The sequence below is a fragment of the Ptychodera flava genome, chromosome 10 (assembly GCF_041260155.1).
Source record: "Ptychodera flava strain L36383 chromosome 10, AS_Pfla_20210202, whole genome shotgun sequence".
NCBI classification, from domain to species: Eukaryota; Metazoa; Hemichordata; class Enteropneusta; family Ptychoderidae; genus Ptychodera; species Ptychodera flava.
The window spans coordinates 17,203,043-17,215,613 of record NC_091937.1 but is presented as its reverse complement, the minus strand read 5'-3'; the positions used below and the strand labels follow the sequence as shown (position 1 = coordinate 17,215,613).

Below are 12,571 nucleotides of genomic sequence, written 5' to 3'. Positions count from 1 at the left end.
TCACTCCAATGAATGCTCTCATTTCGACAACTGTCGTCAGTGTCCAGGCCGATCTTTGACGTTCCCTCGCATTTGCCCTTCTCCTCTGTCTAGCGTAACAATTTGTGCATCGGGTAATGAATCTTATCAGATCCTCGTCGAATATTTGCAAAAGCCATTCTACCTCTGTAGCATCGTCTGGCAGCAGGTTTATAGGTCCGAGCTCTGGACAGATTAACTCTGGTAAAAGATCAAAATTAGCAGTTCATAGGTCTGTGAATGGTCTGTTCACGGTACCATCGGCAATACTTGTTTCGTAGTATTCCTGTCTACGCTCTATTTCTTGTTGCATCGTGGTTTCTCACTGCCTGTAATATACAAGCGAGAGAAAGAGATGAGCTTTACAAACCCATGTTTGACGTCAGTGGCAATAGATGTGCCATCTAAAATTTCTAATGTTTGCATACAGTGTAAACACTTTGAGGTCACACGAACGGACGCATGTTTCCCAGGCAGAGAAACAGTAAACACCGCCAATGACAAATAACATTCACTCGCACTGCATATTTCATATGTATTTCATGATTCTATTCAGATAATAAATTCATGAAATGTATTTTTTCTTTCATATGTAAATAACGAACACCCCAGGTTGCTACACATTGAGGCATTTTCTCACTTTGCCCAATAATTCATGGATCGTTCTTGAGAGAACAGATCGTCTGGTTATTGATATAAACCAGATGTTCGGATGAACCGACGGCTGAGCGAGGTCCATGCAAACCTTAGGAGAAAGGAAGCCGTCGCCGCAGTGTTAACGAAGGCAGAAAACTTGAGGGATTTTAAATGCCATTGAAATAGAGGTAATTGATTGACAGTGCTACAGAAAAAAACTCACGGCAATCAAGACAATAAAACAATAAATTAAACAATAAAACTAGCTGACTTTGGCACTGGCGTGGTTGTTACCGACACGAAAGGTGTGCCATAATATATTTTAAAGCACAAACAGCTACAGAGGACACTGCCACGTGATCCCCATGACCAATGACTCCTCGAACTAGAAAGACAAGGAAAAAGAGAAAATGAATCCAAGATAAGTTATCTGACTCAAACTTATAAACTTAAGTGGTCAATTTCTGAGATATTTCTAAAATCCGCAGGGTGAGTGCACCCCTACACTGGGCATTTCTGCATTTAATGGTGGCTAGAAGCTCCTACCCCGGCAAAAGTGTGGTGGTCTAACATGGACTACCATGTTAGTTCATGGTCATATGACCATGTTCAACCTTGGTAGTTCATGGTCGACCATGTTTGTTAAATGGCACAAATTACCATGGTTTGTCCATGGTAACCAACCATGGTCAACCACGGTAAACCAAAGTAGTTAACCATGGTTAACCATGGTTGACCATGGGCATCAAACATGGTTGACCATGTTGTTAACCAATGGTATTTGATTGGTTTTTGAATCAAAACCTTGGGTTGAAAATTGTCAGAATGGAAAAAATCTTGGTATAAACCTCACCAAAACTCTGCAAAACACCAGTGATCCCTGACTGGTGTCATTATAACATGACAGACTCGCTTAAGGATCAGCAAACTTAGCCTCCATTATAGTGTCCACTGCAATAACAGCCAAGCCCTTCAGATTCTATCAAAGATCATCCTCCAACATCTTCTGAGTGTTTCCCTGAATGTTCGATGAGCAAAAATATCCAAAATTTCTCCCAAAATCGATGTTAAAAACACAGCTACTTTTCCAGTTGTTCACTGAACAGACAATCCGTTTGAAGTGAATTTTTAAGATGGCTGCTTCAAATGAGCCAATCAAATGCATTGCTTTATGACATGTGACATCATGGTAAAGGGTCAAGGTCCAATGACAATGGACCTATGACCTTGCCTATGTTGATATCATGTTTCGAGGCAAACATTGAGTGAGACTGAGATAGTCTTAACTTCCTTCCATTGCAGCAGTGTTTTCATGCCCTCCATGTCAATAATTCCAAGAAATTCAGCTCGATATTTATCCACAGTCTTCAACATGAACAAGAATACAGCAAATTGGTCGAAGCTTCCCTGGCAATGACATTATTCTCTCTAACAACTGTGAATGATGTCAAGAGACTCAACTATGTAAATATAAGCGTGTATATACATACAGCCTATTATCGATGTGATCATCAAGAAAATTGGGCATCAAAATTAAACTACCATGAGTCATCAAATATCATGGTCAACCATAGTTGACCATTGGTAACCACGGTCATAAATACAACCATCGTCAAATACCATGGTCAACCATGGTAGCCAATATCCATAAACAGGTCAGCCATGATAGACCATGGTTAACTGTGGTAGACCATAGTATTGGAATGCCTACTGTGGTCTCATATCATGGCCAACCATGGTACTTCATGGTCAAATATCAAAACCATCAAATGCCTTGTTGACCATGGTACACCACAGTTGACATTTCGCCTGGGTACCTATCATCCAATTTGTCGGCAACATATTGCAAGACAATGTCAGTGATGAACATTAATGAACTTTTCGTGAAGAGACGCTGTAAATGCGAATAATACATAGTGAAATATGTTTGGAACATCTAAATGAGAACAGTTCCAAAATTGGTGGACAAGAGAATTGGCATTAATATAAAAAGACCTCATTTGACGCTTCATGTCATTGATATCATTACCCATGCAATTCAAAATTACTCCAAGGTATGAATGCTTATTAACAAAAGACAACTTGGTGTCATTAAGGTAAAACATGAGAAATATGGACAATTTTAAGTCGATCCCAAATAACAGCAAGGCACTTCAATTTTTGATTGAAAATAATATCGCGATAAATAAATAGCATAGGTAGAACACGTTTTATGGTTTCGTACCTCTATGCAAGCCACTGAGAGAAAAGCTTTAATTGGTGCACAGCAATATATGGCATGAAGATTAATTCCTTCTTTCACATTCATGCATAGTCTACATAGAGTTTCATAGTGTTTCCTGCAGGTTTTTACCTTCAGATAGTTGTGAAGTTTTAGAGAACAAGGTTTCTCTTTCTAAAGCCTAAAGTGCAACATGAAAATGCTAGAAAACCAGACCTCTAGAATATTTGACTATAACCTACTAAATGGAGTGCTTTATTGATGATGTTTGATTCATATACAGATCCATGTTACGATAAATTGTTGTTAACTGAATTGCAATATCAGAAACCCTAATCTCAAATTCACTTTTTATCACAGTCAAACTACTTTTTTGTAGAAAACCAAGATGGCATTACAAGTATAAGTAATATCTGCAACTGGAATGTTACAGTTATGACCAAATATGTGGTAAGCTTAAAGGGACATTTTTGCTATCTTTACCATCGGCGCTGGCTTAGTATGTTGTCTCTCTCAGCGTACAGCTCAGCTAGAGTTTGTTTGTAAGGGCTAGCTCGTCTTTGTCAACTACATATTCAGGATTGAGGTCATTCCATTTGGCAATCCTGTCCTCCATTGTCGGTATCTTTTGTGCATTGCCGCTCGTTTCGTCTCTCGGCTTAATAAGGTAATGTTGGAATTGACCAACATCCCAAGGGGCTTGTCTATTGCCTTCTATTTCAAGATTGAAAAGTTGCCTTTTGGGGACAACTCAAATAATTCATCATCGCGTGCAGCTTTAGCCTGACCCATGGCATTTCTTATGAATTCTGTCCTGCCCCTTTCTCTCTTCCATGCCAAATATGTGTATTATCTCCTTTCTCTGTCATATGTCAACTTTAAGCCCTTGTAGTACAGCTCTCCAGGTCTAACCATTGCATTGAACCTCAAGAGTTTTATATCTGCAGGTTTGATGCCCCTTTGCTGGAAGTTAATGTCTACTGCCTGTTTTTCAAGATCTACTAACTGTGATGTCAGTCTGTCGACCTCATGAGTAGGCTCAATGCTGGCTACCCTACAAGCAGTCTCATTCTTCAACATTCTCAAAAACATTCTCATCAAGATGTAATGATTTGAGATTTTAGTCTGCCAATGATCTCAATGGCATGAGGCTGTCCGGGTAGCCCTTCTACTTGATCAGGAAGAACATTTTGCTCTTCACTTTCTTCCTATTGAGCATTTTTACAACCATTTTAGAATCGTTGTTGTGAACTGTCACCTTCTGCGGCTTATACTCATAAAACATGCTAAGGACCTCTTCGCCCTGCTGGTCTGCAATTTTGTAAACAGGGGGACTCGAGTGGAGAAGCACCCTGGAGTTGGTGAAGATCTCCTCTGTCCAGTTCAGCAGGTGCCTTTAGGTGAAGACGCCCTTGTGCTTTCAAAGGTGCCCTTTCCCTCTCATATGGAACTTGATCTTTGCCCCTCTGGCTGCAAACTCTTACTTATACAGAGCTTGGAAGGCTATTTAATCATTTGCAGCCGACACAACCTTTACGTGGCTTCAGAAGGATGCTGTGATACTTGGTGCCATTGTAATTCGTGACCAGCTTAGGCAAAACATAGGCTGAGTGGTGTGTGTGTGTGTGTGTTTGTGGGTGAAGTATTTTCACATAAGCCCTTTCAAGTGTGATTGAAGCACTCCACGATTCTTGCCTCCTTGTTGCCATATGTTTGGAACCTGTTAATGTCTTCGGCCACAAGCCAGTCTTGAATCTTTCTGTTCGCGAATTCAAGGCCAGACCCGACTGCACGCTGATAATTGTTTTGAGCACCAAAAAAGTGTCTTCACCTGTTTTGATAGGCGCAGCCCATGCAATCGTACTGAGCACGCCTGAGCATGTAGTGGTACCCTCCATTGTGCGGGGTTTACTCCCACATCTCTACAAGGTCAGCCTGCCTCTGCTCATCTTTTCTGATCAGAAACACTTTTCAGGAGAAGGCGCTTTGCCTGGCTGGCCAGTAGAGGGTGTAAGTCAGCTGCTGCACTAGCCAGTCTTTCACTTGTTTCTGGCTGACCTTCAACCATGTTCTTTAGCGCTTTTCTATTTGAGGGACATTGTGAGGGGGATGATGATGTTGTAAACCACTGTTTCGCAGACGTCTTTGGTGTCCTTCAGGGAAAACTTTACAGATAATCTTGCAGAGAGGTGCAGACAATGCCATCAGCCCTACAGTGGAGGTCTGGCTCACTGCATATATGTGGCCCTGTCGGTCACAACGCAGTGAATCGCATACTCCTCGACATTGACAAAATCCACCCTCCAGTTGCTCCCTCTGCTTTTGTCCACAATCTTCTTTTTGAAAGCAAGCAGGGTTACAAAACTCTTTTCAGCGCTAAAGGCAATCTTCCACAGTCTTGCCAGATCTCGGTAGACTCTGTCTGTTTGCCTATGTTTGGAAGGAGATCTTGTCAAACAGTCTAATGATCTCGGTTAGGTTATCAATGTGTCTTTGCAAGGTCGCACTATTGCCCAGTTGAAATGCAATAGGGGATGGTGTTGTTCTCTTCTGTCGCATTTGGTCTGTACTATGATGCAGCGAAAACATTGATGAAACCAATCAATCAAGCCACCCTGCTATTTTTACCGCAAAATTAGCCCCTGGACATGGTGGAGGCCAGGAACACCTTTGACCACACGTGTCAGACTAATTTTTTCTCATCAGTTATATACACACATGTGTATACAACTCATACAATCGTACTTTCTTGCTCACCTGTGCACTCAGCTATACACTCATTCACATTAAAAAAAATCTCCTATATACGTAGATATGTAAAAAATGATAGTGTTCCTGATAAACAATCCTGGCAACAGTCTGCACTGTATACTTTATGTTCAATCCAGCATACTTGCCTTATTTTTGCAACTTTAAACCGAAAGATTGATTCGTGTGTACGATTAGGAGGAACTCCGTGTCTGGATACTTGATATGCATGTCTTCACATCAAAAATCAACGGCCTCCTTCGGGATAATGCCCTAACTGATGGCCAACCCAACCTGAATTGTCTAAGGATGTTCCCTTCTTGCATGTGCCTGCCCCTTTTGCTCCCTTGCTGGATGCCTTGAAAAGAAATTCCTCATGAGTTCTTGACCACTTGAGCTCTTAACACCATTTGATGCCCGTAATGCCAACTTACACCAAAGTTGATGATGGTGGCCATGTTATGGTAGGCATTGAGGAAATGCCTTAAGTTTGTTATAAAAGATAGTACATCAGTGTCAACACCTGCTGGATTTCACGCCATTTGTCTATGAGATCTGCTGATCTGTCAAATCAACCTTCTGGAATTCTTGTCATAGACAATAGCAACAAGTGGAGATTTCACTCGTGGAATCTGAAGAGCACTGGTCCACTTGCCATTACTCTTCCTGGTCGCATTGTCTAGACCCCATCATTTCTTCATACGTTAACAATAGTGCTCATTACATTTACCTCTTGTAGCCAGCATTCTTGATGAATGCAATCGGCATGAAGGAGGTGTCTTGTCTGCAGATCAACTGATTTCATCTGGTAATCCTAGAGTTTTCATGGTGGTGCCTGTAGCAACAGTCCCGTTCCCTTGAGCAGCTATATAGTATTAGTCAATGGTAATGGGAGTCCGCTGTTATGGTATTTTCGCATCAGTGGAAACACACCTTGTACAATTTTATTTTCTTGACTTACAGTGAGATCATTCCGTTATCCAGGATCAAAAGGTTTCAGGTCTCCAGTGAGCTACAAAATGTTTAAAGACACGTATAGATATATCGATGATCTGATTAGTTTGAACAATCATTTTATTTCCAATCACCTCCGTCGTATCTATCCAGATAAATTAGAAATTAAAGAAAAAAATAGAAAGACTTAGTGTGAGATCAGCATCATACCTTGATCTCTTTTGAAATTAGACAATATATTGCACACTAAGCTATATGGCAAAAAGGATGGTTTTAACTTAAAATCTGAACTTTTACATTTGCTACTTAACCAGTAATGTTCAATTCTAGCGGATACATTTCACAACTTCTTAGATACTGTAGAGTCTGCGATTCATATGAAGGCTTTCAAGTGAGCACAGCACATATAAGCCAATGTGACAATGATTTTCACAAAGTCGGTTGACTTGATCATTTAAAAAGTTCTATGGTAGATATGGAGATCTTATATCAAAATATAACAAATCTGTCAATCAGATGATGAGAGTCAGTATTCCTGGTTTTGACTGACAACAGTAACTTGGCAACTAGTTGCATTACCGTACAACTACTTTGTCACTTTAGTTCAGTCTTGAACGGTTTAGCATGCGAGCAGGGTACGCTTTCCCATTTGGAACACCTGGTACCACCACTTAACTACTGGTTCGAGATTGCACAATTGATTTTTATGTTGTTGTCGTTGTTGTTGTTGTTTTATTTGTTGTTTCTGTGACGTAGTGATTTACTTGCCTTTAATGATAACAATTGCTGGAATTGATTTGATGTCATATTGTGCGGCTCTGCTGGGTTGTGAACCATATGTTTTGCACGACAACGGTAGACTACCACACCTTCATTGATAAAAATTTTTTTTCTGAGGGTTACAAAGTCTTTGCTTATATCCGTACACTCGATGAATCACAAGTCACGCTTTCAAAATCCTATTGCTTTTTTGCTCATATTTTGTTGCCTATACAGGAGGTCCATAGCCGACGGAAATTCTACTTACTGTAATTAAAGTAACACATAAACATTTTGAAGTGACCACTCAAAAAGAGCCGTTCCATGACCAACCGACTTCTTTAGTAGAATGTTTGGTGCAATTAAGATCATTTTGGCATCAATACGAGTCCCCTATAGATCCAAACGGCAATAAACCTTGATGGTGGTGCGCGTCCATTTCAGGCTTAAATGTTCATCAGCATGTGTCGCTGTTCTATGTCTTGCATAATCTGTTCGGGAATCTTTTTTAGCTGTAAAGACTCTGTCTAGGTCAAGTAGGTTTGCACAGCTCCTGCTAAAAGCTTACTTCAAAGGACCTTAGTCGTGGACCAATAGAGTAGCATATGAGGATTTCAAATCAAATGAAACCACAACACTAGCATTTGAGAGAAATTATTGTGACCAGCAAATGTTATGTCTATTGGCATTCTCAAATTGTCATCATGCAATTCTGTCCATTGCATCGCTCAAAGAACAGTAAAATACGGTGGCACCGCCAATATTGAGACTGTTATAATGAATGTATAATATCATGTGCTGTCATCACACACAGAAATTCAATTTTATGAATTTTAGTGGCTGAGTAAGTTCTATCAAAACGAATCACGTCAGTGACACTATTGCTTTAATTAAAAATTGCAAAATTTTCATATCCCGTATCTTTTCTGCAGAAGCAAAACCCAAAATTAGGCAATATTGCAGATTATAGTCACCAGACAACGAGATGGAAAAAATTACTAATTGTTCAGACTGAAACTATTATAGTCTCTGTGTTCTCTGTTTCGAGAATAAACAATCGCATCGTCTTTGGTACTGGTTCTGATTCGTGGCAAAGTGCCACGTGTTTGTGCTTTAAGGAATATATAGGCAGTCACCATGAAACGAATGAATGCAGTTAGACCTGCCGTTTGGTAAAAGGGGTACCCCTGTTTTGTTAAAACTTTTTCCGAATGAGTAGCTATGTGATGAAAATGGGCTCATATACTTAATAACGTTTTAAGGAAAAACATGAAAAAGTGTCCTTATCCCATTTTACATATAAATGTGAGTTTAAAGAAAAACTGTTCGACACGTTTTGCCACGGATTGGTACTGTTCCTGTGTAAAATCGAATACTGGTAACCTCTATCAGGGCAAAATATAAAATTAACTAAAGCAATTGTTTGACAATGTTTTTTCAGGTTTGAAACTAGATCAACATGCACCAGTCGGTATGGCACTTTGGATTATATATTGCCGTTAATGTAAATCTTGAAGTTAATTATGACGTACGATATTTAAACTTTCTAAAACGCTATTTACTTTTTCAAATTATGCTAATCTTTTGGAAACAGCGTATTGTTGTAGAAATCGGAAACCTTCATGTCTTTCTCTAAACTGCAGACTCTGAGTCTCCCACTGTAATATGCCCAGCGGGCCGAAAGGCAGAAGTGGACCATTGGCCCTCCGTAGAAGTATCCTGGTCCTATGAAGAAATCAGAGTCATTGACAATGCTGATCATAATCTGACAGCAACAAGTGTCTACAGCCCTGGATCTCTTTTTTATCTTGGTGAAACCCTAGTTACATACACAGCTGAAGATACTACGGGAAACTTTGGACAATGCACATTCACAGTGACTGTCAAAGGTGAGGATACTGCATATTGACAAATAAACCTTGGTCTTATAGTAATCGTAGAATGAGCGAAAACAAGCATTAAATTCTCTGCATATATGTACTTGTAATGAGTATGTAGTCTGTATTATTTATGCTTTTTGCTCAGTGCAGTTCGTCCGTGGTGTCGACATTAACGATAAGTGAAAATCAATCATGCTCTGTCACATTTATAGTTCATTCCTATCTATTTCCAGGGCCACTAAGGCTTTCAGATGGATTGCTGCCTCATGGAGGCAGACTAGAAAGATTGTACTTCGATGAAGATGGAAACTTTGAGGAGTACAGGACATTCTATACAGGGGACTGGAGTCGTTCTCTTGCAGATACTGCTTGCAAGGAGATAGGTTAAGTTTACTTAAAAATATATAACTTAAAAGGAATTAAAACTTTAATGACGGATTTCAAATTCAATAAGTAAGCGATAGAAGATTACATATTTTTGAAAATCAGGTAACACTCAAATGTATACATAATTTACAAATCTTGTGGTCGATCTAGTTTCTGTTGTTTTTCAGTTCTCTTGAGCAAAACTTGACGCCTTAGTTCTGCTTTCATTATTTTGGATAAAAATTCTAGTTGCATATTTGCTTGCCAAGGTATCTTGTCAGGCAGCTTGATGTTCATCGAACTCGGACCTTAGAGGAATGGATCGTTAGAACGTCTTTTGTAAGCGCCTGCATAGCAAATCACGTAATCGCCTACTTCAGTTCCGATGACGAAGTTGATAAGGGACCTCGAAGAACATATTGCAGCGTCCTCTCTGCTGAGAGTTTTACTTACCGCCAAAAGAAAGCAGTAACCTCAATGGCACTGGCAACGATGCTATCTATGACTTTGCGTTAACAAGTAGTCCAGGCGTAGGGGTAGTTGTAGAGAAATAATCCGGTGCAGTACAAAGTATTTAGCTATAAGAATATGGAATTTTTACGTTTCAGTTTTGAATACATTATTGTGAAGGAACTGTGAACATTTTACACACTATCTATGCATAACCAGATGTCCAGAACTGTTGTTCATAAATGATGTCAATCATTAATACCAAAGAGAGAACAACAGTAAATCAAAAACTTTCACGGGTGCTTATACTTGCCAGCCATCCATTGATAGGTTATAGCCATATCCGTTGTGTGCAGTGTCTGAAAGGACATTTTCTTTTAACATTGAAACCTAAAAGGCACAGCTAATAATGACAAAAAGCTTTTGTTCACTATCATTTTAGTCATCAAAAACTACCAATGTACTGATCACCTGTGACAAAAATGAAAATAGTTGCATCAAATTGAGCACAAATATCTTGTCATTTTTCCCTTTCTAAAATACGTCACTGTCTTGAATGTATTGCAAAATATTAGTGCACATTGCTTTCTTGTACTGCACTCTCATGGAGAAAACAGAAAAGAATCAGGAATTTGTCATGCTTTTCATTTGAACTGCAGATTTTCTAATAATTGGTACACTTTGCAAGAGAGACTTTAAATTTGCAAACATCTGGATATCTCGGATATATATGTCACATATATTAAAGTTTAATGCTACTGAGTGATGCAGTTTGTGGCTGGTATGATGCTTTGCAAACAAACTTTCAATATGCAAACATCCAGATGTCTCTGATATATCTCCGATACATTAAAGCTACGCGCCCGAAGGGCTTGCCGAAAATATGTATCTGATGCATTCAAGTTACGCGCCCGAAGTGTGAGCCGAAAACTGAATGACGAGATTCGTTGCTGGCACGATGTACTTTAGGCATATATGACTCCATTTTGTAATTAAAAAACACACTGTCCGCCGTATTGAGTATTTCAAACGCATGGTGACCCCCTCGCGGATCCACCGGCCCCCAGGCTGAAGAAACGTGCCAGTCCCCTAATAAGTGGGACACTGTAGTCGAACTAGCGACCCGTTCCAGCCGCCAATGTACCTTGTACATGCATTCTTGTCAGACTGAAAGGAGTAGTGTCTATAGTAACTCGACTTTGAAGAGAAAGTTATATATTTTTTCAAATTGTTAATCGAGATTTGCTACTTCAATGTCAAGGAATATTTTCTTTGTAAGGAAGGAAACGACACAGGCATCCTTTGATAAATGCATTCAACAATTTGCTTAACCCAGTTTCCGAAGAACAATACGAACAGTACAGCTGGTATATCAACCTTTGGTCCTTCAGGCTTGCGCATATGTCGTATTCAAGATTTTTATTGCAAGGGATTAGCTGTAGCTCTGCTCTCAATGAAACGGTCATTGGAAGAGCAACTGATTATGTAGTGGTGCAGTGAATGTGGCAAAACCTTCAATTACAAAGCGCCCAATGCAAGCGCTAGCGCTATTGTCTAGAGTTACTGATTTTACCGAGCTTGATAGAATAGTGTTTGGTCAACATGAACATACCTTAAGTTAACAATGGTATCAGTAACTGCAACTGAATCGTAATATTGCAATTTTTCTCCAGGTTATCCTCTTGGTGCGGCAGTAATATTTCCTATGGCATTTTATGGAAATGGCGAGGGGCTAATTTCAACAATGGATTCGTCATGCAACAAAATAACTGATTGTACAAACAGTAAATCATCTCAAGTCAACAGTCCTAGACAGGATGTATCTATTCTGTGCCAAAGTGAGTATCGTTTGCGTATATTATTTACGCCACATCGATAAAGCAGTGGTTGCAAAAGGAACGACCATGTTCCTGTGCGTGTTTGTGTGTGTCTGTGTGTCTGTGTACGTACATTCGCTAATAAATACTGATTTATAAATATTTTGCACACTAGCATACATATACGTAAATTCAAGTGTACTAACACATCTATAGTTATACTGACATATAATGTCCAAATATTTTGTATGTAACACTCAGTGCTGTATTAAAGGTAAAACACACTTGGGGAACAGTAATTTGGGCTTTCAAATTCTATCAATTCTCTCCTGATCAACTACAAGTGTACGTTCATTTTACAGCTCTTGATGAAAGAAATGTTTTACCGACTTGGGTTTTCGAAAGTCAAAAGTTTGTAGTTTTTCCATAGCGTTAACACTGGGATTGCAGCAATTTTGAATTTCAAATATCGGAAAACCTTAGGTAATTTGTCTCACTAGTACTGACTTTTGCAGTGTGACCCCTGATTAGCTCACGTGTGTAAACACGTGGGCTATTGTCATAGCGATGTCTGTCTGTCTGTCCGTGTGTGTGTGTGTGTGTGTGTGTGTGTGTCTGTCTGTCTGTTTACACGATAACTCAAAAACGCCTGAACGGATTCAAGTCAGATTTGGTACACAGGTACCATATGCTACTTGCGAGAACTGATTAGATTTTGGTTA

General features: G+C 39.5%; 1 long non-coding RNA gene across 1 annotated transcript; it reads left to right on the top strand.

Moving 5' to 3' along the window:
• The first annotated feature begins 8,996 nt into the window (after positions 1 to 8,996).
• Positions 8,997 to 11,821, top strand: LOC139141433 (uncharacterized). Its single transcript, XR_011554169.1, has 3 exons — positions 8,997 to 9,225; positions 9,450 to 9,599; positions 11,706 to 11,821. It is a non-coding gene; the product is annotated as an uncharacterized lncRNA (long non-coding RNA).
• Positions 11,822 to 12,571: the final 750 nt, after the last annotated feature.